At 37.5% G+C, this 17128-nt stretch overlaps 1 long non-coding RNA gene and 1 pseudogene across 1 annotated transcript; both read left to right on the forward strand.

Annotated features, from left to right (window-relative positions):
• Nucleotides 1-17128, forward strand: part of LOC100026495 (zinc finger protein 850-like) — a 148864-nt pseudogene that overhangs the window by 9776 nt on the left and 121960 nt on the right.
• On the forward strand, nt 6-8988 carry LOC130455486 (uncharacterized). The gene is made up of 2 exons (XR_008913486.1): nt 6-838; nt 7266-8988. It is a non-coding gene; the product is annotated as an uncharacterized LOC130455486 (long non-coding RNA).

Here is a 17128-nt window from a genome sequence, read left to right on the forward strand (position 1 = left end):
CGGACACATACAAACACACACAGACATACAGAGTCTATATTATAATTATATATTATTATAAAATGCTGAGAAACTCACATATAATAGAAATATTTCATGAATATTTGTTCTGTTCTTCAAGTTACGAGACAGAAACCTCTAGAAGTCCCCCAAACCCTAAATCAACAAGATCAACAAGAAGTTTATCTAGGGGCATTAAATTTCTATTCTTGTCAGGGTTAAGCATTGTTATATAAGTAAAACAAATTACCCCAGTAAAAGGGAAAGCCAGAAATTCCATTTTCTTCTTATCTTTTTCCCCATCTCCTCCTTTGGGTACTTGTTTGTGGTCATGCAGTACAGAACTTTATCCTCACAATCCAGTATGCTTAATTCTTCTCATTCCTCCACTACTTTTGAAGTTTCAATGAACCCTTGTACCTTTCATCTGGTTTACTGCCATGTCTCCATTCTTTGTTCTCTAGTCAGTACATCAATGTGTAATTACAGAGTTCCTATTCAATAATTAATTCAATAACATTTAAATTCACTCATTAAACATTTATTAATTGCTCACTCTTGCAGATTACTGTGTAGAACAAGCCTTGATAAAACATTCTTTCCCTCAGTTTACATTCTAATAGGAAGGTAAGGCAGAAACATAGATAGTAGTATAGGGATTCTTGACGTTTTTGATTCTTTTGGCAGTTTAGCAAAGCCTTTCACAAAGGATGTTTTTACATGCCAAAAATAAAATACACAGGATTGCAAAGAAAACTTGTTATATTGAAATACAATTATCAAAACATAGGTGTATCAGAGAGGTGAGGGGGTATTTGAGTAGGCCTTTAAGAAAGAGGTTTTGAGACTTCCGGTTAAGATGGCGGCTTAGAGAAAGCTGAAGTTCAGATCTCCGGAAAACCCTTCCCGACCGATCTCAAACTAGAAGCTCCTAAGGCGCCGAAATTCAAAACGATCAACAGCACAGACCCTGGGAACCCTCCTCCTGGACCTGGACCCGGTTCAAAAGGTACGGCTCCCCTTAAAAGCCAGAACCCGAGATCCCTCGGACATCAGGGGTAGGAGCGCAGAGTCCAAGGCTCCCGGAAGCGGCAGCCGCGCCGGGCTCAGAGAGCAGGGTCTGAGGAACAACAACCCTCAGGGTCTTCTACCCAAGTCCCAGTCCGGGTGAAAGTTACGGCCTGGGGCTTCCGCTGCAGAGGGTCGGTCCGGGTGAAAGTTACTGCCTGGGGCCTCCGCTGCAAAGAGCTGGTCGGTCCGGGTGAAAGTTACTGCCTGGGGCCTCCGCTGCAGAGAGCTGGTCAAAACAACAGCAACCCTCAGGGCGGGCAAGACAGCCTCACGGGCTGGATCCTGCTATCCAAGTCTCAGTGAAAGTCTGTGCTCTCGGAGCTTGGGGAAGCGGCAGCCCATCCCCCCGCAGGCCGACGAAACAGCCTCACGGCCAGGGATTCTGAAGGCAACTTCCGGAAATCGAGCCAGGGGGAGAGTGTGGCCTCGTGGTCCGACCCTTCCATTCCAGTTCCAGTGAGGCATATTCAGTTTAACCCAGGGAACGCTCATAGAACCAACATCTGCCCAGGACTAAAGCCTCTGATCACCAGACAAAGACAAGAAAAGCCAATCCTCCACGTTCAGAGATGACAAACTCCACAGAAGCACAGAAGCCCCAAAATACCAAGAAAAATAAGAAGAAAGGGGCGACTCTGGACACATTCTATGGAGCCAAAATACAAAATACAGAACAGATAGAAGAAGATATACAAGAAAATTCTCCAAAATCTTCCAAAGGAAATAGAAACTCTCCACAAACCCATGAAGAATTTGAATCAGAAAGGACCAAAAAGATGGAAGCCCTCTGGGAGGAAAAGTGGGAAATGATGCAAAAGAAATTCACGCATCTACAAAACCAGTTTGACCAAACTGTAAAAGAAAACCAGGCTTTAAAGCAAGAACTAATAAAGCAAAGCCAAAACACCAAGAAATTAGAAGAGAACATAAAATATCTCACCGACAAGGTGATAGATCTGGAAAACAGGGGGAGAAGAGAAAATTTAAGAATAATTGGACTCCCAGAAAAGCCAGAAATAAACACCAAACTGGACATGGTGATACAAGATATAATCAAAGAAAATTGCCCAGAGATTCTAGAACAAGGGGGCAATACATCCACTGACAGAGCTCACAGAACACCTTCTACACTAAACCCCCAAAAGACAACTCCCAGGAATGTAATTGCCAAATTCCAAAGCTATCAAACAAAAGAAAAAATCCTACAGGAAGCCAGAAAAAGACAATTTAGATATAAAGGAATGCCAATCAGGGTCACACAAGACCTTGCAAGTTCTACGCTGAATGATCGTAAGGCATGGAACATGATCTTCAGAAAGGCAAGAGAGCTGGGTCTCCAACCAAGAATCAGCTACCCAGCAAAACTGACTATATACTTCCAAGGGAAAGTATGGGCATTCAACAAAATAGAAGACTTCCAACTTTTTGCAAAGAAAAGACCAGAGCTCTGTGGAAAGTTTGATACCGAAAATCAAAGAGCAAGGAATACCTGAAAAGGTAAATATTAAGGAAAGGGGAAAAATGTTATCTTCTTTTACTCAAACTCTCTTCTATAAGGACTACATTTATATCAACCTATGTATACTAATATGTGGGGAAAATGTAATGTATAAATAGGGGGTAAAGAAAGACCAAATAGAATAATGGTTCTCACACAAAGATTCACAGGGGAAGGGGAGGGGAAGAAAACTCCTATAAGAAGGAGAGGAAGAGAGGGGGGGTGGGTTTACTTAAACCTCAATCTCAGGGAAATCAACTCTGAGAGGGAAAAACATCCAGATCCATTGGGATCTTGAATTCTATCTTACCCAACAAGGGTAAGGAGAAGGGAAAACCAAGGGGGGGAGGGGGAGAGGGAGAACAAAAAGGGAGGGAAAGAGAGGGGGGAGGGGGAGGGAACAAAAAGGGAGGGACTAAAAAGGGAAACATCAAGGGAGGGGACAAGGGGGACTGATTCAAAGTAAATCACTGGACTAAAAGGTAGAGCCGAAGAAGAAAAGGTTAGAATTAGGGAAGGCAATCAAAATGCCAGGGAGTCCACAAATGACAATCATAACTTTGAACGTGAATGGGATGAACTCACCCATAAAACGTAGACGAATAGCTGAATGGATTAGAATCCAAAACCCTACCATATGTTGTCTTCAAGAAACACACATGAGGCGGGTTGACACCCACAAGGTCAGAATTAAAGGATGGAGTAAGACCTTCTGGGCCTCAACTGATAGAAAGAAGGCAGGAGTGGTAATCATGATATCTGATAAAGCCAATGCAAAAATAGACCTGATCAAAAGGGATAGGGAAGGTAATTATATTTTGTTAAAAGGGACTATAGACAATGAGGAAATATCATTAATCAACATGTATGCACCAAATAATATAGCACCCAAATTTCTAATGGAGAAACTAGGAGAATTGAAGGAAGAAATAGACAATAAAACCATACTAGTGGGAGACTTAAACCAACCATTATCAAATTTAGATAAATCAAATCAAAAAATAAATAAGAAAGAGGTAAAAGAAGTGAATGAAATCTTAGAAAAATTAGAATTAATAGACATATGGAGAAAAATAAATAGGGATAAAAAGGAATACACCTTCTTCTCAGCACCACATGGCACATTCACAAAAATTGACCATACATTAGGTCACAGAAACATAGCACACAAATGCAAAAAAGCAGAAATAATGAATGCAGCCTTCTCAGATCACAAGGCAATAAAAATAATGATTAGTAATGGTACATGGAAAACCAAATCTAAAACCAATTGGAAATTAAACAATATGATACTCCAAAACCGTTTAGCTAAAGAAGAAATCATAGAAACAATTAATAATTTCATCAAGGAAAATGACAATGGCGAAACATCCTTTCAAACCTTTTGGGATGCAGCCAAAGCGGTAATCAGAGGCAAATTCATATCCCTGAAAGCTCATATTAACAAACAAGGGAGAGCAGAGATCAATCAATTGGAAATGCAATTGAAAAAACTCGAAAGCGATCAAATTAAAAACCCCCAGCAGAAAACCAAATTAGAAATCCTAAAAATTAAGGGAGAAATTAATAAAATCGAAAGTGATAGAACTATTGATTTAATAAATAAGACAAGAAGCTGGTACTTTGAAAAAACAAACAAAATAGACAAAGTACTGGTCAATCTAATTAAAAAAAGGAAGGAAGAAAAGCAAATTCACAGCATTAAAGATGAAAAGGGGGACAGCACCTCCAATGAGGAGGAAATTAAGGCAATCATTAGAAATTACTTTGCCCAATTATATGGCAATAAATACACCAATTTAGGAGAAATGGATAAATATATACAAAAATACAAACTGCCTAGACTAACAGAAGAGGAAATAGAATTCTTAAATAATCCCATATCAGAAATTGAAATCCATCAAGCCATCAAAGAACTTCCTAAGAAAAAATCCCCAGGGCCTGATGGATTCACCTGTGAATTCTATCAAACATTCAGAGAACAGTTAACCCCAATACTATACAAACTATTTGACATAATAAGCAAAGAGGGAGTTCTACCAAACTCCTTTTACGACACAAACATGGTACTGATTCCAAAACCAGGCAGGTCAAAAACAGAGAAAGAAAACTATAGACCAATCTCCCTAATGAATATAGATGCAAAAATTTTAAATAGGATACTAGCAAAAAGACTCCAGCAAGTGATCAGAAGGATCATTCACCATGATCAAGTAGGATTCATACCAGGGATGCAGGGCTGGTTCAACATTAGGAAAACCATCCACATAATTGACCACATCAACAAGCAAACTAGCAAGAACCACATGATTATCTCAATAGATGCAGAAAAAGCCTTTGATAAAATACAACACCCATTCCTATTAAAAACACTAGAAAGCATAGGAATAGAAGGGTCGTTCCTAAAAATAATAAACAGTATATATCTAAAACCAACAGCTAATATCATCTGCAATGGGGATAAACTAGATGCATTCCCAATAAGATCAGGAGTGAAACAAGGATGCCCATTATCACCTCTACTATTTGACATTGTACTAGAAACACTAGCAGTAGCAATTAGAGAAGATAAAGAAATTGAAGGTATCAGAATAGGCAAGGAGGAGACCAAGTTATCACTCTTTGCGGATGACATGATGGTCTACTTAAAGAATCCTAGAGATTCAACCAAAAAGCTAATTGAAATAATCAACAACTTTAGCAAAGTTGCAGGATACAAAATAAACCCACATAAATCATCAGCTTTTCTATATATCTCCAACACAGCTCAGCAGCAAGAACTAGAAAGAGAAATCCCATTCAAAATCACCTTAGACAAAATAAAATACCTAGGAATCTATCTCCCAAGACAAACACAGGAACTATATGAACACAACTACAAAACACTCGCCACACAACTAAAACTAGACTTGAACAATTGGAAAAACATTAACTGCTCATGGATAGGACGAGCCAATATAATAAAAATGACCATCCTACCCAAACTTATTTATCTATTTAGTGCCATACCCATTGAACTACCAAAATACTTCTTCACTGATTTAGAAAAAACCATAACAAAGTTCATTTGGAAGAACAAAAGATCAAGGATATCCAGGGAAATAATGAAAAAAAACACATATGATGGGGGCCTTGCAGTCCCAGACCTCAAACTATATTACAAAGCAGCAGTCATCAAAACAATTTGGTACTGGCTAAGAAACAGAAAGGAAGATCAGTGGAATAGACTGGGGGAAAACGACCTCAGCAAGACAGTATACGATAAACCCAAAGATCCCAGCTTTTGGGACAAAAATCCACTATTCGATAAAAACTGCTGGGAAAATTGGAAGACAGTGTGGGAGAGACTAGGAATAGATCAACACCTCACACCCTACACCAAGATAAATTCAAAATGGGTGAGTGACTTAAACATAAAGAAGGAAACCATAAGTAAATTGGGTAAACACAGAATAGTATACATGTCAGATCTTTGGGAGGGGAAAGGCTTTAAAACCAAGCAAGATATAGAAAGAATCACAAAATGTAAAATAAATAATTTTGACTACATCAAACTAAAAAGCTTTTGTACAAACAAAACCAATATAACTAAAATCAGAAGGGAAACAACAAATTGGGAAAAAATCTTCATAGAAACCTCTGACAAAGGTTTAATTACTCATATTTATAATGAGCTAAATCAATTGTACAAAAAATCAAGCCATTCTCCAATTGATAAATGGGCAAGGGAAATGGATAGGCAGTTCTCAGATAAAGAAATCAAAACTATTAACAAGCACATGAAGAAGTGTTCTACATCTCTTATAATCAGAGAGATGCAAATCAAAACAACTCTGAGGTATCACCTCACACCTAGCAGATTGGCTAACATAACAGCAAAGGAAAGTAATGAATGCTGGAGGGGATGTGGCAAAGTAGGGACATTAATTCATTGCTGGTGGAGTTGTGAACTGATCCAACCATTCTGGAGGGCAATTTGGAACTATGCCCAAAGGGCGACAAAAGAATATCTACCCTTTGACCCAGCCATAGCACTGCTGGGTTTGTACCCCAAAGAGATAATGGACACAAAGACTTGTACAAAAATATTCATAGCTGCGCTCTTTGTGGTGGCCCAAAACTGGAAAACGAGGGGATGCCCATCAATTGGGGAATGGCTGAACAAACTGTGGTATATGTTGGTGATGGAATACTATTGTGCTCAAAGGAATAATAAAGTGGAGAAGTTCCATGGAGACTGGAACAACCTCCAGGAAGTGATGCAGAGTGAGAGGAGCAGAACCAGGAGAACATTGTACACAGAGACTAATACACTGTGGTATAATCGAACGTAATGGACTTCTCCATTAGGGGCGGTGTAATGTCCCTGAACAACTTTCAGGGATCCAGGAGAAAAAAAACACCATTCATAAGCAAAGGATAAACTATGGGAGTGGAAACACCGAGAAAAAGCAACTGCCTGAATACAGAGGTTGAGGGGACATGACAGAGGATAGACTCTAAATGAACACTCTAATGCAAATACTATCAACAAAGCAATGGGTTCAAATCAAGAAAACATCTAATGCCCAGTGGACTTACGCGTCGGCTATGGGGGGGGGGGGGGGGAGGAAAAGAAAATGATCTATGTCTTTAACGAATAATGCCTGGAAATGATCAAATAAAATATATTTAAAAAAAAAAAAGAAAGAAAGAGGTTTTGATTCAGCAGGCAAACAGAAGAAGGAATACATTACAGAGAAAACAGTAGGAGCAAAGAAAGTAATAGGTTGGAGTGTTTTGATTGCAAGTAATTCATTTTATATTAAGGGTTGTACAGGACTTTGAATTGCCATGCTAAGAGAGTGAAACATTCAGGAGCCCCCAGGGATCCACTGATTTTTTATTTTTAGGTTAAAACCTTCATTTTCTATCTTAGAATCAATACTAAGTATTGGTTCCAAGTGTCATAAAAAAAGAAGAAAAGTAAAACTACTCAACTTGTGTTTTGCTTCTCCTTTCTCTACCAAAGAGAACAATATTCAAATTAGAAGGACTTGAACAAAAATTGTTAAAGAGGTTTAAAGCCAAAGTTGAGAAAGAAGATAAAAAGAGTTTATGTAAAAATACAAAGAAAGAAAGAAACCACTGTAGGGGTTTTAGTGTACCATAAGCCAAGGCTAGCTGATGAGCAAGGTAAATAATTGTGTCCTACAGGCAGTTTGTCATGGAATTTAACCACAACAACTACTAATAAGAGTACAGAGGTTTGAGCAAGGATCTCACTTTTGCCAAGTATGAAGAATTTTGCAGTGACCTTCCAAAGAGAAAACTAATCTGGTTGTCATGCAGCTGTTGTCATAAACAAAGGTTGACATGGAACTGTTATAATAAACAGACAGCTCAGGAGAAATGAGATCAAAAAGCCTTTTTATGGAACACAACACAAGAAATACTGTACAGCAACTTTTCCTAATAAGAAGAAGGTGTTAGCTATGTTGTCATAACTGTGGAATAGGGCTAACAAAATGATCATGTAAAGTAAGATGCCCAGAATAGGAACCCAAAGCCAGGAGCACCTTGAGAAATGCAGCCAGAAGAAACATAGCCAAAGGAAAGATAGAAAGTACTTAGTATTGATAATACATCAAATAAAATTTTTGTTGGTGGAATTTCTTATAATTTCTATGAGACAGACCTTAGGGAATACTTGGTGGTGGTTGGAGGGGTTCCTCAATTTGTCATACTATATAATATAGAAAAGCAGATGTCTCCAGGTTTGGGGCTTATTAATCAATTCCACTTGATCACTTTCCTTTTAGTTCTTCCTGCATGTCACTCTTGGGGCAGATGATGCTAGCTTTCCCTCTACTTCTGTCTTTGGTCATTTGGAAATGAGCAAAAGCCCATTGCCCAGCCTGATTTCCCTTATGGCTAGCATGTGGGTTATAGACAAGACTTGAGTGACTTTGAAAAGGGTTTCTCAGAAGCCAACCAGCAACCTCCTGTCCTATGAATAACTTTAGTGCCCATATCAGTTTTGGCTATGCCATCTGTAGGTGGAAGTACTTATGGACAAGGACATAATACTACTACTAATAATAGCTAGCAATTATTTAGCACTTTAAGGTTTTTTAAATGTTTTACATATATGACAGAGCCACAACATGCAAACCTTGAAATCAGGCATTTCTTTGCATGATGAGATACTGGAAACCAACTGAAATTTCAAATTCCAAAAATAAGAACTTAACTATACTACTACAACATACTTGATGAAGAACATCTTAAACCATTTTTAGTGTAGGTGAGGAAGAGGGAAATGATATTGGAAGGCAGTGTTAGGTGTTTTGACTGCAATTCTAAAATATGTTGTTTTCTTAACCCATCAGAATAAAACATGGGTTCAAATTACAGGGATTTTTTTGTTTCTTTTTTTTTTTTAAACAATATTTTATTTGGTCATTTCAAAACATTATTCATTGGAGACAAAGATCATTTTCTTTTCCTCCCCCCCACCCCCATAGCCGACACACGATTCCACTGGGTTTCACATGTGTTCTTGATTCGAACCCATTTCCATGTTGTTGATATTTGCACTAAAGTGTTCATTTAGAGTCTCTCCTCAGACATGTCCCCTTAACCCCTGTAGTCAAGCAGTTGTTTTTCCTCAGTGTTTTTACTCCCACAGTTTGTCCTCTGCTTGTGGATAGTGTTTTTTCTCCTTGATCCCTGCGGATTGTTCCAGGGACATTACACCGCCACTAATGGAGAAGTCCATTACGTTCGATTGTACCACAGTGTATCAGTCTCTGTGTACAATGTTTTCCTTACAGGGATTTTTTTAAAAAGTCTTCAGTCTTAATTCAGAACTTATGGTTCCTTTTTTAAAAAAATATTTTTCCTGAGCTTTTTATTTTACCATGTGTTATAAACTTTTATGTTTAATCTTTACATTCATTATTTTCAGTTGTCCAGCATTTATCCTTCCTTCCATCTCCCCTCTTCTCCAAAATCTGTAATAAATATGTATAAACCAGCAAAAGAAATTCTCTTGTTGGCCATGTACAGAAATGTATCTTATTGTGCATATTAGTCAATCCCCTCTTGCCTCAGGAGATGGGTAGCAATCTTCATCATCAGTCCTTAGGAATCATAGTTAATCATTGCATTGATCAGATAAACTTTTGAATTTACATTTTCAGAAGATTATAAGATTTTCATGAGAAAAAATATATTATTTAAGGTAAAAAATACAAAAGAGATTTTGAAAGTAGTAGTCATGGTTTTAGCAAAGACATTTGTATCTTTTACTTTATTGTAATGAACTAGATTTAGACAATTCAAAGTAGTTGGGCTCCAAAAAATAACCATAAGCTAGAATTGGGCAAAATCATACTATAATAGGAATAAACCAAGCCTTAAATATGATTTGTACCCAGTACTGTGGGTTTTAAAGTGTTGTGTTGTGCTGTGCCCTTGGGGTCTTGCCCCCTTACTTCCTAGCATGGGATTGGTCTTGAATGGACCAATCCTGTGCTGGGGGAGGGGCCACATTCCCTACTTCCAGGGCGGGAGTATATAGAAAGAAGGTCTATATAAAAGCACTAATCCTGGGCCTAGGAGGGGAGACTTGGAATCTAAGCAGATTCAAAGTTTAGCAGAGTTAGTTAATTTCAGCCAGAGGAAACTCCAGTTTTTCTTCTTTTGCTAAAGTTAATCAGATAAAAGAAAGAGTTTTTATTTTTAATCATTTCAGTACAAAATAGGAAAAGCATAACTAGATAGCAGGCCAGCTGAAAAATGTCTTCTAGAGGTAGAGAAGGATTAGTGGTTTGCAAACTCAGTAATGAGGAGTTAGCAATGACATATGTCAACCCAAAAATCTTAGGCAGCATTTAAGAGAAGGCATGGCATCACAGCATCACAGTCCTATAGAGAAGTCACTTCAGTAGTTAACTAGCCCAACCTATACATAGAAGGAATCCTCACCATAATAAGTGGTCTGGATTCTGCTTGAAATCTTTAAAGAAGGAACAATTTATCTCCCCACACAGCACATTCTATTTCTTTATTGTTCATTCATTTCAATAATGTCCAATTATTCATGACCTCATTTGAGGTTTTCTTGGCAGGGATACTGGAGTGCTTTGCCATTTCCTTTTCCAAATCATTTTACAGATGAAGAAACTGAGACAAACAGGATTAAGTGATGTGGCTAGGGTTATATAGGTAGTAGGTGTCTGATGTCAGATTTGAACTTCAGACTTAGCCCTCTATCCATTACCACTTAGCTGCTCTCATTCCACTTTAAAATGGCTCTAATTGTTGGAAAAATTTTCCCTGACATTGAACTTCTAAATTTGCCTCTTCGCAATATCTACTCATTGTTCTTGGTTCTGCCTTTAGCATCCAGATTCCTCTACTTGATAGCTTTTCAAATACTGGAAGATAATTATAATCTCTATCTAAGTCTTCTGTTTTCTAAACTGGAAATGTGTGGTGAGAACAAGTAGTCAAGGAAAACACTTAGGTTGTGAATATAGGTAACTGAAAGGAAAGTGATGCTCCTCTACAGTAATAGGGAAATTAGGAAGAGAGGGTTTTTGGGGAAAGATAGATTAGATTTGGACATGTTGAATTTCAAATATCTATATCCAAAAAGCAATTTCAGATGCAAATCTGGAGCTTAGGAGAGATGTTAGGGCTGGATAAATAACTTGTCAGTGCCCTTAAACCAAGCTATCCAGAAATAAATACGGTACTAGGTAAGGTCCCAAGATGGTAAAAGTAGCATGGAACTGTCACCTCCCTATTTCTGGTAAGTCTGTCTCTCTTAATATGTCTCAAGAATGCATTCTTTTGGCTTGCCATATCACTCTGAGGCTTATACTGAACTTTTCTACTAAAACCTCTAGATCTTTTTTAAAATTTCTATATCCATTCCTCTTCCATCTTAGACTGATGGGGTTGGGGGGGTTTTGGTACCTAAGTGCAAGACTTTATATTTATCCTTGCTAAATTTCATCTTAATAGATTGAGTCCTGTGATCTAACTTGTCAAGATGCTTTTGGATCCTGTCATCTAATATGTTAGGAAGCAGCAGGTAGAAGGGAATCTCAGTGGCTCATTGGATAAAGTACTGGATTTTGAGTCAGGAAGGCAAGTTCAAGTCTAAGGACACTTCCTAGCTATATGACCTTGGGCAAGTCCCTTGACCTCGGCTTTAGTTTCCTCAACTGCATAATGTGCATAATGCTAGCACCTACCTCACAGGTGGATTGTGGGAATCAAATGGCATGATATTTATAAACCACTTAGTGCAATACTTTGTCACACAGTTGGCACTTAATAAATGCGTGTTCCCTTCCCCCACCAAGAGGTTACTTTGAACCTGATATACGGTGCAAAAGTCCTAACATTTAGAACTATCTGGTGAACCACTTTGGGAAACAGTGGATTTTTTACTACATTAGGGAAGAATTTGAACTAACTTTATGCACCAAATGCTTCTTGGGATATCTGTCCTTTGGTAAATGTTTAAATATATAACTCATCAGTTTAATTCTATAGCTTCTCTTTGAGGGATTTTGACCTATAATCTTGCACTTTGATTTTCTACTATTTTCACTTCCTTCAGTAAATGCTTCTTTTCCTTATCTTTTCTTACTCTTGGTGTTCACTTAATCATTTTTTTAGACATATGTGATATATATATATATATATATATGTAAATATATATATATATATATATATATGTATGTGTGTATATATATATATTTCTAGATATCTTGGTGTTATTCAATCCTATTCCATAACCCAACCCCACTTCAACACTGGTAACAGGTGACATTTTTATTGTAAATTCAATTAAATAAGTGTTTGTTTTCCATTTCTTATGTTAGATGGTGAGACCAGAATTGAGTATGAAGAGCCAAGTCCAAAGCAAGAAATTTTCAAAGAAATAAACTCTCATACAGTGATATCAGACAGATTTCAGAGGGACATTCTCCTGGGTTCTACCTTTCAAAATGGCTATGGACTAGGGGTTAGATTAGAGAAGCAACAGGAAAACCCCTCAGGGGAGAAAATGAGGCAAGAGTTTCTACAAAGGGTAGTAAATGAAGAGAGAACCCTCACAGGGGAGAGAAGCAAGAAGAATAAGAAATTGAAGAAAGACATCGGTGTCATCACATACCCTGACATACATCAGGGAGTTGCTAGAAGACAGAGATCATACATATGTAAAGAATGTGATAAAATTTTTAATCGAAGTTCAGACTTTTTTCGACATCAGAGAATCCACACAGGGGAGAAACCCTACAAATGTAATGAATGTGAGAAAGCCTTCAGGTGGAGCACAAGCCTTATTCGACATCAACGATTTCATGTCAGAGAGAAACAGTATAAATGCCAGGAGTGTGAAATTGTCTTCAGAAAAAATTCAGCTTTTATTAGACATCGGAGGATTCATACAGGTGAAAAACCCTATGAATGCCATGAGTGTGGAAAAGCATTTAGTGAGAGTACAGGATACACTATACACCAGAGAATTCATACCAGAGAGAAGCCATATGAATGCAGTGACTGTGGAAAAGCCTTCAGTTGTAATTCAAACCTTATTCACCATCAAAGAATCCACACTGGAGAGAAGCCCTATGAATGTAAGGAGTGTGGGAGAGGCTTTAGCAATAGTTCAGACTTCATTCAACATCAGAGAATTCACACTGGAGAGAAACCTTATGAATGTAAGCAATGTGGGAAGGCCTTCAGTAGAAACTCAGGCTTTATTCAGCATTCAAAAATCCACAGTGGAGAGAAACCCTATGAATGTAAAGATTGTGGCAAAGCATTTAGTCAGAGCTCACATTTTATCCGACATCAGAGAATCCATACTGGAGAGAAACCTTATGAATGCAGTGAATGTGGGAAAGGCTTTGGTCAGAATTCAAATCTTATTCGGCATCAAAGAATCCATATAACAAATAAATCTTTGAAAATAGTGACTGCAAAGAAAGCTTGATAAGATGTGCTATTAAACAATATCAAGATGGAATTGTTCTAATAATTGGAACTTATTCATACAAGAATACCTTATGTAATAGAACTTGGCTATTCAGCATCTTTTAATTTTTTGGAATACAGCTGAGAGACTAGGAAATATACAAAAATAGCCTCCAAACTACCACAACCTGCTGTCACAAAGTTTATGCAACTTTACTTATGGGGGAATTCTTGCTTAGAATCTGTGTGCTCTTATTTTACACACATTTCCAAGAAGCTTGGTTATTTGACTTCCAACCCCATATCAGATTTGAAACAGCAAAGTAGAAGGGGGAGATTTAGAAGGGAGGGAAGGAATGTATCAGGCAGACATATTGATAGCAGTGAGATGTAACAACTGACAAAGGATGGAGGAAAACTAAGAAAAAGACATGAATTCAGACAAGATATCAGGGCACTTAGTCTAGGTTCAGATAGCCCTATGCAGCTTAGTAGAGTATAGATTTCATTCCAGCATTGTACAATACAATAATACTTTGCATAATAATCCTGAGTCATTCAGAAGAGGCTGTTTAATTAGACAATTATTTAATCTATCCCAAATTTCCATAAGAAGTAGTTAAAGTATTCTAAAGTTTTGGTGCTCTACAGGATAAAACTCAAGCTATTAAAAATGGCTCCTTGTCTGATGGTTCCAGTTAGCAAAGGCAGTATTTTCATTTAGAAAGTTATCTTTTTGACAGGATCAAAAACCCTATCATTGAAACAGATGTAGAAAATTGCCCTTTCAGCCCTAATTTAATTTCTGTTTTAGAGGATCAATCTTGGCTATGCCAATGGAAGTGGCTGTTAAGGCACATAAGGGTGGTCACTGGGAACTAAAGGAGATTGAATTTTCTTTCAAAAAAAGAACTCTTTTCTGTAAAATAAAGGCAATTCCAACCACCACCACCCCCCCCTTGTTGAAGTACCATTGAGATGATGGATGTAAATTCACTATCACTAGCTAAAGAATGGTCAAACTGAAAGGGGAATGGGTGGGAAAAGAAAGTTGAATTTTCTGATATTTGGCCCTCAGATTACCAAAGATTTTTCTTATTCTTAACATTCTTGAAGTAGTGTTATATAATTGTTCTTTCTCCTTGTTCAAGAAGGAAAACTCAGACTTTATAAAGTAAAGCAATCTCTTTGCCCCTTGTAGTTAAGGGAAGTGATAATGGTCTTAACTTCTGTGGTTTGTAATTTTCCCATGGGTAAATAGGCTAGACCTGAGGGCTAAAGAGAGATGTTTCCTTATCTCTTGTTACTATTATTCCCTTGAAATAAAAGATAACCCAGATGAATTGGCATAAAGAAATCTTGAACTTAACCTAGTTCTCTCTTAACTCTTGCTTCCTGCTTAGTCACCTTTTAATTGACAGTTCTACCCATCATAACAACATCATCCAGGAAATGAGCTCAGAAGGCTTGATATAAACAGGACTAAGATGCGGCCAGATGTCCTTAGGGAAGAATAGAACTTCCTACCAGGAAAAACTGGTGTTATCATTTGGTCATGGAATTAGTCTATGACCACTTTGGCAAAATGATGGAATGGATACCTGGGAGGCATGGAGAGAAATGTACCATTCCCCCTCTCCACAGCACCCAAGGACATTTTTTGCTGTCTGGGGTAATGCGAGGGTGGAGTGGGAGGGAGGGGGCAGCTCATAGGCAGCTTGAAGTTGTAGTTTGGGCATGCAATCTTGAAAACATTCACCAATGCTGGTCTAGGTGGTTTCTAGAAGCTCATTGTCTTATGGGTAATTACTATGGACTACAAATGAGTTCAAAAGTTTCTTTTGAAAAAGACCAGAAGAAAGGGCTTCAGATTCATATATATACACATACACACACACACACATACATGGACAGAGGAAGAGAGATTGGTAGATATTCTCAAACAGGAGGCAAAGAGTGAAAATGGAATGAAATATTAGCAATCCGGAAATATAAAGGTGTGTATAGATCAACATGAAATCTAGAAAAAGGAAATTATTATTTGTCTCCACTATTGACCAGGAAAAGGATATTTTATGAGAGGATTCAAGTGTTCTGGTTTACTAGCAAGACAAAGCCTTACAGTGACAGTGGTTGGTTCCAAATGATATGCTTTAGCCTAGGATAACATTTCTGAAATTCCATCCAACCCAATGCCTCCATTTATTTATCACTTCTTAAATACTTGCTTCATTCCAATCTCCAACACTGCTGAAAACTAATAATTTTACTATTGATTCCTTGCTAAATTCAATTATCTTTTCCCAGTTTTCATTTTCCATTAGTAACTTTAGACTTTGATACTACTGACCACTCTTTGCCTTTTGTCATACAATACTGACCTAACCTTTTGAAATCTGATGAATTATGGCTTTTGCTTTCTAATATTGACCAAAGTTATATAATTAATCCCTTGTTTTGGTCTGTTTGTGCCCTTGGAGGCCTAAATCATTCCCATTGTTTCAGGTGTCTCCTCCTAGCAAATGACTCCCTCATTAGGCTTGATCTCATTTGAACTACAATTCTAGATCTCTTACCTATTTCCTAAATATTTCTACTTGAATGTTTTTCCATCACCTCAAGTTTCATATGTCTTAGACTTAATTTTACCTCAAAGTAGCTATTTGGCCTCAGTATTGCCATCCCTTCCTTTAACATTTAGGATCAAAACTCAAAATTACTTTTGATTTTTCTTTTATGTCAGTGTCATATCATAATAGTTCTTGTGACTGGCTCTTCCTCTTCTCATTTCTACCACCCTAGTCTAGACCTAAAAAACCAAACCTAGATTAATGTAAGCTCATCTTAGAGCTTTCAATTTCTCCCTTTTTAAGCAATACTCATTCCACTTAGCACCCTTTCAGTAGAGAAGACACTGTTCTCACACCAACCTGTCACCTCCCCACTAAAAAAAACAAAAAACCTTTTCACCGAGGCAGTGAAAGGGACAGTGTCTTTTCCTGTAGGACCATACAAATGCTCTTTTAGGCTTTCACAGCTCCATAATCTAGCTCCAATCTATTGACATAAACATCTCATTCTGAAGCTTTTCCATGCTTTTTCAGCCTTTTTGATTTCTCCTATTTCTAAAATCCTAGAGCACATATGTATACCACTTGTGTTATTTGAATGTTACCTTATTTAAAACAAGATTCTTGAGAATTTCCTGACTACAGGAAGAAGGCAAATTCTTTGACATTTAGAGTGTCATGTTTTTTAACATACAACACCCAAAATGATTCTTAGTTTGAATTAGCCATTCAATAAATATTTCTTTGAATTTGTTGGAATTCCTTTGCTTCTGATATCTTACTGGTTTCCTCAAATGTAAAGAATCTATTTGGTGGTAAGGTATACTTGTCAGCTATTGCTATCTTTATTGATAGATTTTCTACTTTTTCAAAATAATCTTTTTGAGTTAGGTTAGTATGAATCTGCATATTTGTACTTTCCCAGGTTGAGAAATTGACCAGTTCTGAACCACAGAAGAAACATCAAATCCAATAAGACTTGAACTCGGGGTCCAACTCTGAAGAG

Source organism: Monodelphis domestica, chromosome 7 (assembly GCF_027887165.1).
Source record: "Monodelphis domestica isolate mMonDom1 chromosome 7, mMonDom1.pri, whole genome shotgun sequence".
NCBI lineage: Eukaryota > Metazoa > Chordata > Mammalia > Didelphimorphia > Didelphidae > Monodelphis > Monodelphis domestica.